The sequence below is a fragment of the Rhinolophus sinicus genome, linkage group LG05, assembly GCF_036562045.2.
Source record: "Rhinolophus sinicus isolate RSC01 linkage group LG05, ASM3656204v1, whole genome shotgun sequence".
Lineage (NCBI taxonomy): Eukaryota > Metazoa > Chordata > Mammalia > Chiroptera > Rhinolophidae > Rhinolophus > Rhinolophus sinicus.
This window is the reverse complement of record NC_133755.1, coordinates 35,816,265-35,831,706: the sequence shown is the minus strand read 5'-3', so window position 1 is coordinate 35,831,706 and position 15,442 is coordinate 35,816,265.

The window sequence follows — 15,442 nt, the reverse complement described above, 5'->3', positions numbered from 1 at the left end:
ACAAAATGTCTATTGTTTGGCAGCATCTTCTTGAGACTTGCTTCATCTTTAATTCTATGACAATACTATATTGTTTTTCTCCTCTTACCTCTCTTGATGTCTCCTTCCCAATATTCAAGCATTTGTTTTTTGACATTTGCTTTAGTGTTTCCATATTAAGGAATAGAATATTTTTTGGCTTCTCTTTTTGTGCTTGACCTTAATTAAAGACATTCACTACATATTCATTTTTTTCCAGTTTTATGAGATATAATTGACATATAACATTGTGTAAGTTTAAGGTTTACAAAGTGATGATTTGATACACATATATGCCATGAAATGATTATCACAATAGGGTTAGTTAGCACCTCCATCACTTCATATACTTTAGTTATTGGATCTGTTTTTATCCTTTTTCTCCGCTTTCTTTTTTCTTTTGCAGCATCATCCATCCACATAGCTTTGACTTTTATCTATATGACTCTACTATTGCCAATTCTAAGATCTCCTCTAAAGTCTAAGACATTATTTCCACATTCCTGTTGAACGTGTTTATGAAGATCTCTCTCATTGACACTGCAAACTTAGGAGATTTATGCATGGAATAATAGTATTACCTCCCTGGCCTGCCTGTCTTTTTAATTTCCTATCACAGACACAGAAAAGGTCCTTATAACTTACTAAGTTAACCAAGTTATTGATATTTGATGTCCTTCTCTCCCTTCATCCCTACATGCAAAGTTTCTATATCCAGAGTGTCTTCAGAATCTTTTTATTCCATTCCAAGAAGACTTTCCTAGAGCAGATCTTTTTCAAATGCACTGCTATTTTCTAATTTATTTTGTTCTGTGACACCCGTAATTTCTTATTTACCAAGACTTCTCCCAGACTACTTATAAAATCTTCTTCATTATAAAAAATCTTGTTGTTTTACTCTATTATTCAAAGTCCTTCCTTAATTTAGATGAATTTTCCTAATATGAATCACTTAGAGCCTGCTCATTCATGTGTGATATTATCTAAATTTTCCTAAAATGTCTATCTCTTTTTAATAGACTCTTTCCCAACTTTCAAGACTTAGTTTCAAATGCCAAGCTCTTTCTGAAGCCTTTTCTATTGCTCTGGGTCAGAAAAAAATTTTATTTGCTTGAGTCTGTAACTTAATTAGAGTTCTTACTAAAATGTATTATAGAGTAAAATGTCTTAATAGCACAAATCAGAAGCAGCAGTGCAACTCTTAAAAAACTTTTCATACAATTTTGTCGAATTAAGTTTTATGAAATTATCTCTATGCTTGTCTTGTATTGATTGTATGGCTCATCAATTAACCATAGAATTGTCCTTCAGTTGGCATGATTGACATGCAAAGATTTGGTTATAAGACCAATCCTGAGACTCAGATGATATTTAGATTACTTACTTTCATTCTTTTCCTCTTGAAACTTGGGGAATTCTAAGCAAAATGTCAGGGTGACTTAGTTGGATGACCTTGATTCTCAAAAGCCAACATTTTTTTTTTACTTTTCTTCAGACTCTGGTTCAGGTTGGGTGATTGGCTTATTGTGTACTACCTCTGGTTAACAGACAGAGATAATTCTACTCATCATTGACTTTTCTTATGGGGGAGTTGTTTCTATGATCTCTTGAGCAAACCTCTTTATAAAGTGACAGTTTTCAAAGGATTAGTACTCTATCATGAGACTATTTAAGGACAGTTTCTTGAATTGCAACTATCATCAAATGAGGAAATGGTTTTGCGGAGAAAACATCAAAATGGGATTCTGAAGACGAGAGTTCCAGTTCATTTTTATTTGTTTGTACTTATTCTGTGAAATAGAGGTAGAAAAATATTTCTGTATATCTCCATCCATGGGTTTTGCCACTTACCAATACTGCAGTTTGAGCCTCCACTTGCTTATTTGTAAAGCAAGTAATAATTCCTACCTTAGGTAATTGTTTTGAAGATTGAGCAAGATATTTTAAAGCATATATTAAAGCACATATTATATTCAGTATTTAATAAAATGTAGGCATATACTACTTTTAAAAGTCTAAAGGACTTTAACAATAATTTTGCATAAATAAGAGATTTTTAACCAGAGTTTTGTGTATATAATTTAGGGCGAGCATGAACATCAATGAGAAAAATAATATCTTTATTAACTAATAATTAGGGAAATTTAACATTTCCTTCTCTTATGAATAAGAACATCAAACTACAGTAGAACTCCAGTCTATATGATACCATCACTGATAAAAAACACAGATATTATCATATACTATGGCTGTTGCAGACATTTCAAAACATAATGTACACTCGTCAGTACTTCAAATTATTTATTATACCCACTGCTACTCTTAATCTTGAATGTCAATACAGAAGCACATCTATGACTATATCTCAAATTTCTGTTTGTAAAAATATTTTATAATTACCTTTAGATATAGTTGGTTTCTATTAAAATCCTACATATTTTATTTTGTGCTTTAAAAACCGTTTCCTGGGAAAAAGCCCCTATGCTTCACCAGGTTGCCAAAGAGGTATGGCACAAAAATGTTTACAAATTCCTGTCATAGTTCAGCATCAGAACAGTAAACTGGATGTTGTCTATGAATCTGTTCATGTTCAAAGGAATTCTTTATTGTGCGTATAATTATTACTATTGAAATGGAGCAGCTCTTCAAAGCTGACCACTTTTGGCCAAACACATCATACAAAAATGTCCTTCTAGTAGCCCTTCTTCCATGTTTCCAGCTGTCTACGGTGTAAACGCTTTAAACAGATACTCAGCATTCTTAAGTTTGAAATTAGCTCTTAATTAAAATGAGAAGAAGTTGCAACTTCATTTGTGCCGTGAGAAATCTTGGCCTCCAGTATAAATTTGTGGAGAAAAGCCTATCTTTTGGTGCCAAAGGATATAGCCCCAAAGTTGGCTGTTACTTGGAATGTTTGTTCAAATCTTTACTATCTTCTTTTATCTAGGCAGCAAATATAGCTAAGGACATCACATACTTATATCTGTATCTATACTCAGATATAATGATATAGATATAGAGAGATAGTCATTCATTTTGTTCTTGAGAAACATTTAGAGGGTTTTGAAATTTGTCCTGAGTAATTTTTCCCCTTCTGTTCCTTTTTACTCCCAGGATCAAAGTATGTTATTAATACCCAGGAGCACCACCATGGCATCGTGCTCTCATGCATATTCTAATGTGGACTTGATGGATTTGATAATTTGAAATGAAAAACATAATAATACTGTAGTAACAGCAATTCAATGAGAAAAAAAAATCTGGGACAAAAAATATTTGTATGCACTACAAATTACATACATTTGGTGGCTGCCTCTTCATCTCCTATGTCCAGAGATATGCTTCTTGTGTACTACATATGTGTATAGATATGAAAGTACTTGTTCACAAGTCCCCCAGCTTTTATTTTGTTATGGATGTATAGTAACTGCCATTTCTTTGTTGGGGAAGATATAAACTAGCTTTCCCCTGTGTTAATTCTTGATTCATTGTATGGAGAACTTGTGGTTCTTTTTGATCCCTGCTGTTAGATTTATAGCAGTGTTCAATTGGCAAGAGAGAAATCTAAAAGGCCCGGGCATAAAACCAACTGAAGTCATATGGATTTTGTTTAGTTCATATACATTGACATGGCAATCCACCATCTGAACTATTTCTAGAAGATCAACTTTTACTTTTAATATCCTCAGAGGCATTTTCAGTTTTCACTGGAAAAAAATTAAAATGATGTATCATATCTTCCAAAGCCATACTGAGGGCTATTCAGGTTTCCTTAGAAAGTAAAACACTATAGATGCTTATTTAATTTGAAACCTTTACTAGACCCATGTGCTATCCCGTTAGATAAATTTTATTTACATTGAAAATCAGAACTTTTAGAAAAGTTGCACAAGGTAAAATAATGAATATTTCAAATAAGAAGGAAAATTTATCCGCTTCTTTAGAAATGAAAAGTAAAATGTAGTAACAAATCTAATGGGAAATTCATCTCAATTTCTCCTCATGAAAGTTCAATTGAAAATATTGTGATTTCAAAATGTGTCTTGTGCGTTTGACATTTTTGATCATTATCTAAAATGTATTTGTTCTATAACTATATAAACAAATGAAAGAGATAAAATCCTAAATTGATCAAAGGGAAGGCGTTCTTTCTCATTTTTACTGTATTTCTACCATTATTAGTACTATTGTTCTCCCTAAATGAATAATCATGTTTGGAGCCAGAGGTTTGAGAATAATTAAAGCATATCAATATGATAGTTCCAGCAGATATTTAGTGCTTTTAATAATATAATTATATTTATAATGCCCATCTGCCTATGCCTACTCTCTATTTGCTAGACCTTTCCCTGGAGTTTCTCAAAATACTGTTCTCATTGAGCATATCTACATGTTAACTCTAGACTAGATAATTCTATTATAATAATTAGGATTAGGTCCAGGAGGTTGATAACTGAAAAAATGCCATTGTTAGTATTCAGTAGTATTTCTGCAAAGTAGGATGTTTTCAAAATCTTACCAAACTTTGATTTTTGGATCTCAATAAAATATGATTGTGGAATTATTTTAGAAGCTGGTATTTTATAAACAAGCACTGACTTTATGTACTATTAAAAAAACCTTTTTTTGAGACAGACTACTTTCCATCAACTGTAAGTTATTTCTAGAAGTAAATTTCATTATATCACTCTAATAACAGTGTTGATCAATTACTCTTATGCTACCAAAGCTGCCTGACATAGCACTTAATAATTTTTTGTTATCTCTTCTCTGCTTAGAAATTTCCATAAAATCATAACATTTTCAATCAATAAAGTTGAAAGCATGTTGGTAACTCAGTAATCAATTTCAGAATACAGATTTTAATTTACTCTAAAGGAAGAGTTTTGGCTCATAATTGGATGTCCAAGATATATACTGACTGACTCATTCTTAGGAAGAAAATAAAAATTAGTGTAAGGATGAAGGTGCCATCTGAAGCTTTTCTATCAGTGATTTTCTGCTATAGAGTGGTACCTGATTCCATGCTTTATCTTCATCTATCATCATATCCCTTACTCCCTCAAATCCTGCATCTATAATCTAATACAGTGAGCCAGATATGGCAGGCAATGGACAAAGTTCATATTGAATAAAGTAATGAATAAATGATAGATCCTGATATCTGATGTGCATACCCTAAATTTCAATTTGAATCAATGTAGTATCTCTCCTGATGATGATACTTGTATTTTAAATGCCATTTCTATAATAATTTTAAACATTTTATGTGCTGATAAAATAATTTTAATTAGTGAAAACAAAGGAGAAAAGTATTCAGTAGAATAGAGGTCTTTCTTAGGATTCTTGCAGGCAGTAAGTACACAGTGTAAGTCCAGAGTATGAATTCCTTACACAGCAATTTTTAAGGACATGATTGTGTTGAAGATACTTAATCTCTGTGATCTTGAGTTTCTTTATTCATAATATGCTATTAATCTCTCAGGAATTTGATGAAGACTAAATAATAGTTGAAAAATATATGCAAGTCTGAGAGATAAAAGCACTTAATGCAAGTTTTCTTACGTTAAAGTTATATCACATTAGCAATCATCATCTCAACCAGTATGTATGATCATTCTTACCAAGTGGATGATGGGCAAATAATAAATGAATATGATGTTACATTATTTACTATTCTGAATTCTATATTGAATTTTTCAAAATGATTGATTCCTCCAAATCCTTTAATTCATACTGGTAAAGATCTGACCATCAAATTATTAGCCAAAACACTAGTTAATTAGATGGTATAATTTATCACATAGTAGTACTTACATTTTTCTAAATTAGTGGTCATTACAATATTAATTTTCATTATGGCTACTTTAAAATATGTTTCATATGGATATATACCAGGCCATGCTTCTTAAGATAAATTACATCAACTCTATGTAAATTCCAGGTTCTGGTCATGACTCAGAAAAGGGATCTGGGAGATTTATACTTTGTTTTTGAAAGATACCCAAACCTTTTTCAAGCATAACCCAAAGAGTCACATAATACTTGTAATTATAAATAGGATATTGTAAAACAATGAGACAACAGAAAATATGCTAATAAAATGCACATTATACAAAAACAACAGCGTAGGAAAGGAAGATGATTTCTACTTATGATATTGTTTTAGTGATATCAAAATAAACTAAGATGTGTTTACAAATCATAAAATACTTTGTTGAATAGACACACTATGAAACTTTGGCTTCTGGCAAGTGAGCAAAAGCAGGCAGATTTGGAGAATAAAAACTTTGAAGAACCATCTAGAATGGATTGGGATTCTTGCTCTCATGGTTCTATCCCAAAGAGCAACTGAAGTTGCAGCACAGTCAGGACATCTAAAACTCAGATTTAAACAACAACAACAACAACAACAAATAAAAAAACAAACAAACAAACAAAAAACAAACAAAAAACAGAAACACCCAGTGAACTGGAAAACATTGTCTATCACATCTTGTTTCCAAGACAACCACTGCCACAAGAAAATGATGAGATTATAAACCATGCCCAAGTCTCTAGCCAGTCCTTGAATGGGACATGTAGAGGTGAGACCCAAAATAACCTAGCTAAGGACACAATTGAATTGGATTCAAATTTAAGCTGCTCACTGTAGGTAAGAGAGAATTTCCAGTTTAAATCTAAATAAGTTATTTCCTTTCTAAGATAAAGCAATGATGTTCCTCAGAGAAATAAAGCAGAGTCCAGGTTTCCCGCAATATAATGTGTACAATTTCCAAAATATAATCTGAGTCCTTGTCATAAATAAATAAATAAATAAATAAATAAAATAAAATCCAGAAAATGTGGACTTTTCTCAAAGGTAAAGACAATCAATAGAGGTCAACCTTAAAATAATCCAGATCTTGTGATTATCAGACAAGTTCTTTAAAGTAGCTATGATAGTTATGCTCAAATAGACAGGTATATATGCTTACAATGAATAAAGCCTTAGGAAATAGAGAAATAGAAACTATAAAAACCTCCAAATGGAAATTCTAGAACTGAAAAATGTAGTATTTCTTTAAAAATAGCACTAGATATTAGATAGATATAAGATAAAAAAGTCAATGAACTTGAAGATAGAGCCATAGAAATGGTCAAATCTGAAAAAGAGAAAGATTGTGATACACATATCTATCTACAGTTACTATTATGTTATATATATATGTGTGTATATATACATATACACATACATATATGTATTACAATATATAGTGTACTGTGTATTAATTTGCATACAAGTTATGATCAAAGCATATGGTAGATGTTTAAATTAAAAATTATTACAGTAAAAGACACATTGCCATTAATCCATCTCAAAACACTCCCTCTCACTTCGAACACACTTATCCCATCATTCTCGCCACTTTCTGAAGCAGTTCTTGAAATACTCTTTCATGAGTGTCTTTAGTTATGCTGTTGTGCCTGCCTTGATGTCCTGAATTGAATTAAAACACTTACCTTTCATGGTCATTTTGACTGGGGAAAAGCCAGAAGTAGCACGGTGAAAAAGGTGGATGAGGACACATTGTAATGTTTTTATTTGACAAAAATTGCTGTACCAGAAGTAATGTGTGACACGGAGCATTGTCATGATGGGGGATGAAACTGTTTGCCCATTTCATGTTAATGCATTATCCATGATTTACAGCACACTTTAAAACACCCCTTCTCTCAACCATAGCTCACACCCAACTTATTGCGCAGAACAAGTTGAAACTTGTCACACACTGTTACTAAGGTTCAACGCGCTGTTTCCCGTATTGAAGTTCCCTGCCTTTCCGTTGGATGGCACTTGGCAACAGCATTCACTGTATTTTCTGATCACACCTTGTATATTAGAGAAAGAAATTGAGAAGGCACCTCAGTGACTTGTGGGACAATGTAAAATGGTATAAAATATATGTCATTGGAGTTCCAGAAGAAAAAATTAGTAAGAATGGGATAGAATAATTATTTGAAGAAATAATAGCCAAAACCTCCTACATTTGGTGAAAGACAAACTTACAGATTAAAGAAGATCAGCAAAGACAAAAAAGGTCAATATGAAGGAAAAAAGAAATCCTAGATTTAACACAGTCAAGCTACTGAAAATAAAGGATAAAAAAATTGTGAAAACATTCTCAGAAAAACAGCTTATTATATACAAGAATATAAAAATTAGAGGTACTATGGGTTTCTCATTTAAACTTATCATATCGAGAAGATAATGGGGCAGCCTTTTCAGTGTGGAACATTTTTTTTATATAACGTCAATACTGACTTCTATATCTGGGGGGGGGGAATGTTTTCAATACTGAGGTCTAAATAAAATAAAATGCTACTTCACAGAGCAGTAAATAAAAATAAGGAGACTATCATCCCAGAAAGATGTCATTCAACTACACATTCTGAAACTCAAAGGTTACAAGATGTATATTCAGAAGAATGCTGGATCGGATGGATCAAGGATCAGTCATTAAACTACCATCTCATTTTATTTGCATTTCTCCTGAGTACAGTGTTCATTTTATATTATACTAACTTAATTCACATGTACTACCTCTCCTATAAATTGTTTGAAAAATGAACTGTGTCTTATTTACCTTGATATTCCCATAGAGCTTTGTACTTAGTAGTTGTGTAAAAATAGCAGTTGAATAACTTAATAAATACTATTATTATGTTGTGGTAAAATGGAGAACAATAATGTTGAAAAGTGTGCAAATGTGATTTTTTGTGACATAGATATAAATTTCGATTCAGATGAGATGAAAGGTTAAAAATATTATTTTAAAATAATTGAATACAATAAAGAAGAGATTTTATGCATTTTTATTAAATCATAGGCAATTTATAAAATGAGTAACATAAAGGAGTATTAAAGCATGCAGGAATAAATGGCTTAATATTCCAACAAGTTTATTCATTTTTTCATCTACGTTCATTGGCTTACATTGCATATATGCATTTACTCCTCCACTTTTTATAGTTGACAGTACCATACTACAATAATTTAAAAAGTGGGCTCTCAAGACAGAATGCCTAGATCAAATCCTCAATTTGTAAATCCTAATAGCACTACTTGCATAATTTTCTTAGAATGCATGTCTCGGTTTCCTCATTTAAAAATTGCTGTAATAATAGTATCTACCTTGTAGGGGTGTTATGAGTGCTTAATACAAAATATATATGTAAAGTGCTTACAACAGTGCTTGGCAAATATTAGAATTTAACAGATGTTAACTATAGTGGGAGTACGGAGTGGTGATAATAGTAGATTATATACTATATTGGTAGATTTATACATTCCCACCTTTGAAGAAATGATAATGCAGGTTCTGTTGATTTTTCCTCTCTTGCATTTTAAAAATATTTCCTTTGAAAATTATAGGCTTTGTATATACAGGTTATATATGAGTGTCATTCAAACATGAGGTTTTCTAGAAATACCTTGTATGTTTATGTTTAATTGAATTTCTGTTTTTGTCCTGAGTTTTTTTAAATTTAGCAGAATAGGATTAGAGTATGCAAAATCAATTATTTAAAAAAATATATTAAGAAGTAGTATTTTTGTAAAGGCAATTATTTTAACTCTAAAGTCCCTGTGTGTATTTTTCGGGACTATGCAGTGGCAGATGTATTAGATACACATAGACATCGGATACAGTCTTCAGCACCTACCTAAGAAAAAGAGTAGTCATTCCTCCCTTGTGGGTAACAGACTACAGGGTTTGTGATAAAATAATTAAAGGAAACAAGATGTATCTGTATCTTACAATTTTGTTTATGATGACCTTGGTTTTCAAAACATTAAGTGAAGCAGGCTGTCATCTCTTTATGAACATTTTTCTCTCTTTGAAACAGAAAGCAAGCCTAACTAATGATGTTCTGACTCTGCTATTATGAGTCAAATATAATTTTCAACTAGCCAGCACAATCCAGCCAGCCATTCATTTCATTTTATTCAAATTTTTCCTGCAATAGATAATGTATTTGAGTCCCCACTAATTAAACCTCACTTTCCTCTGTAAATAAGCCAATAAGCATTAAGAATCCTACCATCATTCATAACACACACATGCACATGTGCATACACACACACACACACACACACACACACACACACACAGAGGTTTGGCTCTGAACAGTGAACATCAGGACTATTGCAGCTGGCATTATATCAATTTCATCAGGAGGCATCCTGAAACTTAATCTCACTCAGTCCTATGCCCTGTCCAATGCAGGAAAATAATGACCAATAAAATGAAGGCATTGTCCAGATGGAAGCATTGTCAACATGCCCGTTTAAGAGAAAAGAGAGCTAGGCCATTAAGTTTTCTATCTCAGGGCCAGAGGTGAAGGGATGGCTGTCGAAAGATGGAGAAAATAGATATTTGTTACTCTTTCCTCCCATTTTTGTCCACCCATTCAATAAGGTTTTATTTCTTCTGTAGGTGCCTGATGATAAGAAGGAGAGAGGCTATATAGTTTTTAAGTAAATGTACAGAAGCAATTATGCACCAAAACTACATAGGCATACATTTAAGAAAATTATTTTCCTGAAGTTAATGGTAACTTATTGTGAATGCATTAATATGTATTATATATAATTTTATATGACTTACATAATGTTTTTATATTATTAATGCATTAATATGTATTAAATTTCCTTCTTGAGATTATGCTTCTCTGCGTTACCATCTGCAAATACCGATAAAGAAGCTGACAATATCAAGCAATATGTTAGGGGAGCATACGATAAGAAATAGTCAAGTCAAGACCACATAGAAATAAACAGACATCTAAACATGCATGATATTGTATCTGCTTCTTTTCCAGCTCGTCCCTGTCTCATGCCACTCCCTCCTCCTCAGCTCTCCCCACCTTCACAGCCCTCCTTCTCTTCAACACTTGAACTTACCATCCTCATGGTCTTTCATTTCCATAGCACACAGAACTCATGCCTACAAAGTGTCCTCAAATGTGTATGTTTTGTCATTAAAATGTGCTTTTCCTTCTCGTTTTGCTGGCTCCTTCTCTCCAATTGGGTGTCTGCTTTAGGTATTATTTCCTTTACTTCCTCAAAGGGTTGTTGTCAAACACTCTCTCAGTAGCAGCCTCCCTCCTTGTGTTACATACTGCAGTGCCTTGTATATGTTCTTCACAGCACTTAACAAATTGCCATTATCATTTAATCTTCTATGTGTTTATTAATTGTCTTGTTTCCTCATTAGACTCATCTCCACAAGAAAGGCAGCATGCCTTGTACACCTTTAGATCCATTGTTGGGAAAGGTAGTCAGGTTTAGTTTCTGGCCCACTGTACAGTCACCGAAGAATGGCCTTGGGCCTGGACGCTGACACACTGGTGAGTCAGTGTCCCATAGGCATATCCCTAGTTTTCTGTATTTCACAGAAAGCTCCCACAGGGAGGGGTCAAGGCTTTTCCACTGCAGCACAAAGTGGTGTGGTGCTTGCACTTATATTGCCTCTGCCGGCCGGCTGTGGAGTGGACCCACAGTTAGGCCATAGAGGGCTAATGCATTGCAAAGGGCTAGATCTTGTGCACTCACTCTCCCCTCTTGCAGTAGAAGGCTATACAGGTTGAGCCTGATGTATATGTTGTTAGCTGTCAGTGACCTTGAATCATGCACAGGTCTCATCCCTGGGTGGCATTTATGTACGTTTTAACCTCGGCTGAACAGTCTTGCCACAGGGAACGGGGAAACATCCCTAATGGTTTTCGCAACACCAAGCACACAGAAGACAATTAATTAATAAAATAAGAGTAAAGAAAATCCTATCAATCCCTGCCTAAACATATTAACCAGTTTCATAATTAGAAGGAAATGGGGAATGATGTAAAACTTCTATATATAACATCTTTGTGGTTCACTTTCACGTAGAGTTAACTTGATAGCAAACTTTTTATAATCAATTTCATAATGTGCTTTTAATCATATTTAATTAATTCTTCATTTTTCATATGGTCTTAAGAAGAAGAAGTCCTCTAGTCACTTTTATAGATTACTAACCACACCTCAAATACCTCAAAGTTTTAGACTAGGTATATCAGGAAAAAAAGAAAAAAAAATTCCTTTTACTAGTGTTTCTTTAGCCAGGTTTATTTCTATATGAACATTTTATAACCATATTTCTCAATATTTGTCTGGTTACTGCCATTGTGTCTGTAAAGAAATACTTAGGTTAAATGATATATCATAAAAGCAAAAGATAAAATAAATGAAAGATATTATTAGCTTGGTGCAAAAGCAATTGCGATTTTTGCTATTATTTGTAACCTTTCAAACCGCAATTACTTTTGCACCAACCTAATTAGTGATTTCATGCTTTGCCTAGAAAAGATGAAGATTTGATCTTCACCTGAAAACAGGTGAAACCTGCAACATGCTTTTGAGTGCAGCTGAGTACACAAAATGAATAAGAAAATAAAAGCAAGGAAATAATTTTGAATACATTCTAGGAAAGATGAAAGCAGCACTGAATGTCAAGGAAAAAATGGATCTTCCTGTTTGCTGTTGAGTTGGCAGGAGGTGCCTTTGTGGTGTTCATACCTCCTCACCCCAGTCCCATGTGGACTCTCTGCAGTAAATACTGTTTAGCTTAGCAGTCTTTCATTTTCCCTATTCGATTCTCCACTTAGGAAGGTAAGAATTTGCCCCTGGCTTGCTAGACTATTGCCCTACATAAAGATAATTAGGTTTCAACAGAACAGAAGCTAATTTGTGGGTTTGATATAGTGCTGCTTTTAGGTAGTAATAAAATCCCTTTCTAAAACACTAAGTGTCCATCAGTATTAACATAAATCAAGCAGTTTGCAGCCTTACGTCGGAAGGGTGTTTTTCATTATTTAAATCCCTAGAGATGGTACAATGTCTACCTAGTAAGGTAGATATTATTAGGCTACCTAAAAAGTCTCTGTTATAAGTCTCTATAGTATCAGATGATACAAGTTTACGCTTGAGTTGGAATCCAGAGGTTTTTTGGGAATTAGAAAATGTGGACTGACTCAGTTGGTTTTGTCTGAGCTTTTCACTGTTGAGTCTTAAGAGCTAGAAGACTACTGAATCATTGAATTGCCAGAGTTAAATTTCCTGTATTAATTATAGACTTCATTTATGTAAAATTAAAAGTCACATGTTGTTTTCTTAGGAATTTAAAAAATCTTTATACTATGTAATAAACATACAGAAATCATTTTTCATTAGACACGTTTTGATGAACTGTTACAAAAGAGGTGTGAAATGAAGTCCTTTATAACATGTGAAAAGGTTATATAACATCCAGTAAAAATAATCGCTCCATTCTTGTAGCTTCATGATGCCAAATGCCCAGGTAATTCATGGAATTGGAAATTACCTGTATTTTGTCATGCAAAGAACACAGGTGAATAGCTGCCTGATGAGGATTTTTATTTTCTTTCTTTTATTTGTTTTTTTATTATATTTTCTCATTATACTGCATGGTAAATATATTTAGGTTAGAGCATTTATTTTGGAATTTTGTGAATAGGACCATTTTCATTCTTCCTGAAATGGCACATAATTTTACCTTCCCCTCTTTTTCCCCCCTTCCCAATTCTTAGGCAGCACTGATTTTCTTTCTTTTCCCACCTAGCAGTTTGCATTTTCTAGAATTGCATGTAAGTGGAATCATGAACTATGCACGTTTTTTATTACTGTAACTTTCATAGATCATAATTATTTTGTGTATGTCAAAGTTTATCTCTTTATTGATGAGTAGTAATCCATTATATAAATGTATCACAGTGTCTTGATTGGTTTACCTATTGATGGACACTTGGGTTCTGTGACGCTGTGAATATTTTTGTACAAGTTCATATATGTACAATGATTTTATTTCTCTTGGGAAAATATACCACAGTGGGATGACTAGATAATATGGTAGATAATGTGTAACTTTTTAAGAGACTGCCAAGAGGATTTTCAAATCAGTTATACCATTATAAATTCCCATCAGAAGCGTCTCACTGTTCCAGTCCTTCCATATCCTCATCCTCACTTGGTATGTTTGGACTTTGCTAATTTTACCATTCTAGTAGGATTGTAATCACATCTCATTTAGGTTTTAATTTGTGTTTCCCTGATGACTAATGAATCTGAGTATCTTTTCATGAGCATATTTTATATCCCAATATTTTCTTTGATGAATTTCCTAACAGGAATAAGAAGATTTGATTTAATAAAGTATTTTATTATGTTTTGAGAGTTTTTTTATACAGTCCATATGCAAATATTTTATCAGATATATGATTTGCAGATATTTTCTCCTGGTCTATGTCTTGCCTCTTCATTTTCTTAAATGTTTTATAAAACAGAAGCTTTTAATTTTGATGAAGTCCAATTTATCATTTTTTTTCTTTTATGTTATTTTTTTCTTTGGTGTTTTATGTAAGAAAATTTTGCCTAATTCAAGGTGACAAATGTTGTCTCCTATGTTTTGTTTACTTTTCCAGAAGTTTTGTATTTCAAAATCACTTATCCATTATGATTTTATTTTTACATGGTATTAGATATGGATGTTATTTTTTTTAAATATGAATATCTAATTGTGCCAGCTGTAGTGTTCAAAATACTATAATTTCTCCACTAAATTGTCTTTGCATTTTTACCAAAACTATGATTTCTAAATGTGTGAGTCTATTCCTGGACTCTGTTCTGTTCCATTCATCTGTTTGTCTCTCTTTACCAAATTTCCACACTGTTTGATTATTGGAGGGTTTTAGTAAGTTTTTATATAAAGTGATGTTAATCCTCTAACTTTATTATTTTTCAAAATTGTTTTGGACATTCTGAGTTCATTGCATTTTTACATGAATTTTAGAATCAGTTGGTCGGTTTCTATGAAGAATTGCACTGAGATTTTTATTGGGATTTTGTTGAAATTATAATTCAATTAGAGGAGAATTGATATCTTTTTTTAATTAAATTTATTGGGATTACATTGGTTGATAAAATTATATAGGGCTCAAGTGTACTATTCTATAATGTGTCACCTATTGCATTGTTCACCACCCAGAGTCAGGTCTCCTTTGCTCACCATGTTTTTGACCCCCTTTTCCCTCTCTACCACCCCCACTCAACCCCCTTCCACTCTGCTAACCACTAAACTGTTGTCTATGTCTATGAGTTTTTGCTTGCTTGTTTGTCTTATTCTTATGTTTGTGTTGCTTTCAGTTTTATATCCTACATATGAGTGAAATCATACGGTTCTCAACTTTTTCTGTCTGACTTATTTCACTTAGCATGATAAACTCCATGTTATCACAGTGGCAGTGTTTCATATTTTCTTATAGTCGAGTAATATTTCATTGTATATATGTATTTTGCATCTTCTTTATCCAATCATCTATCGAAGGA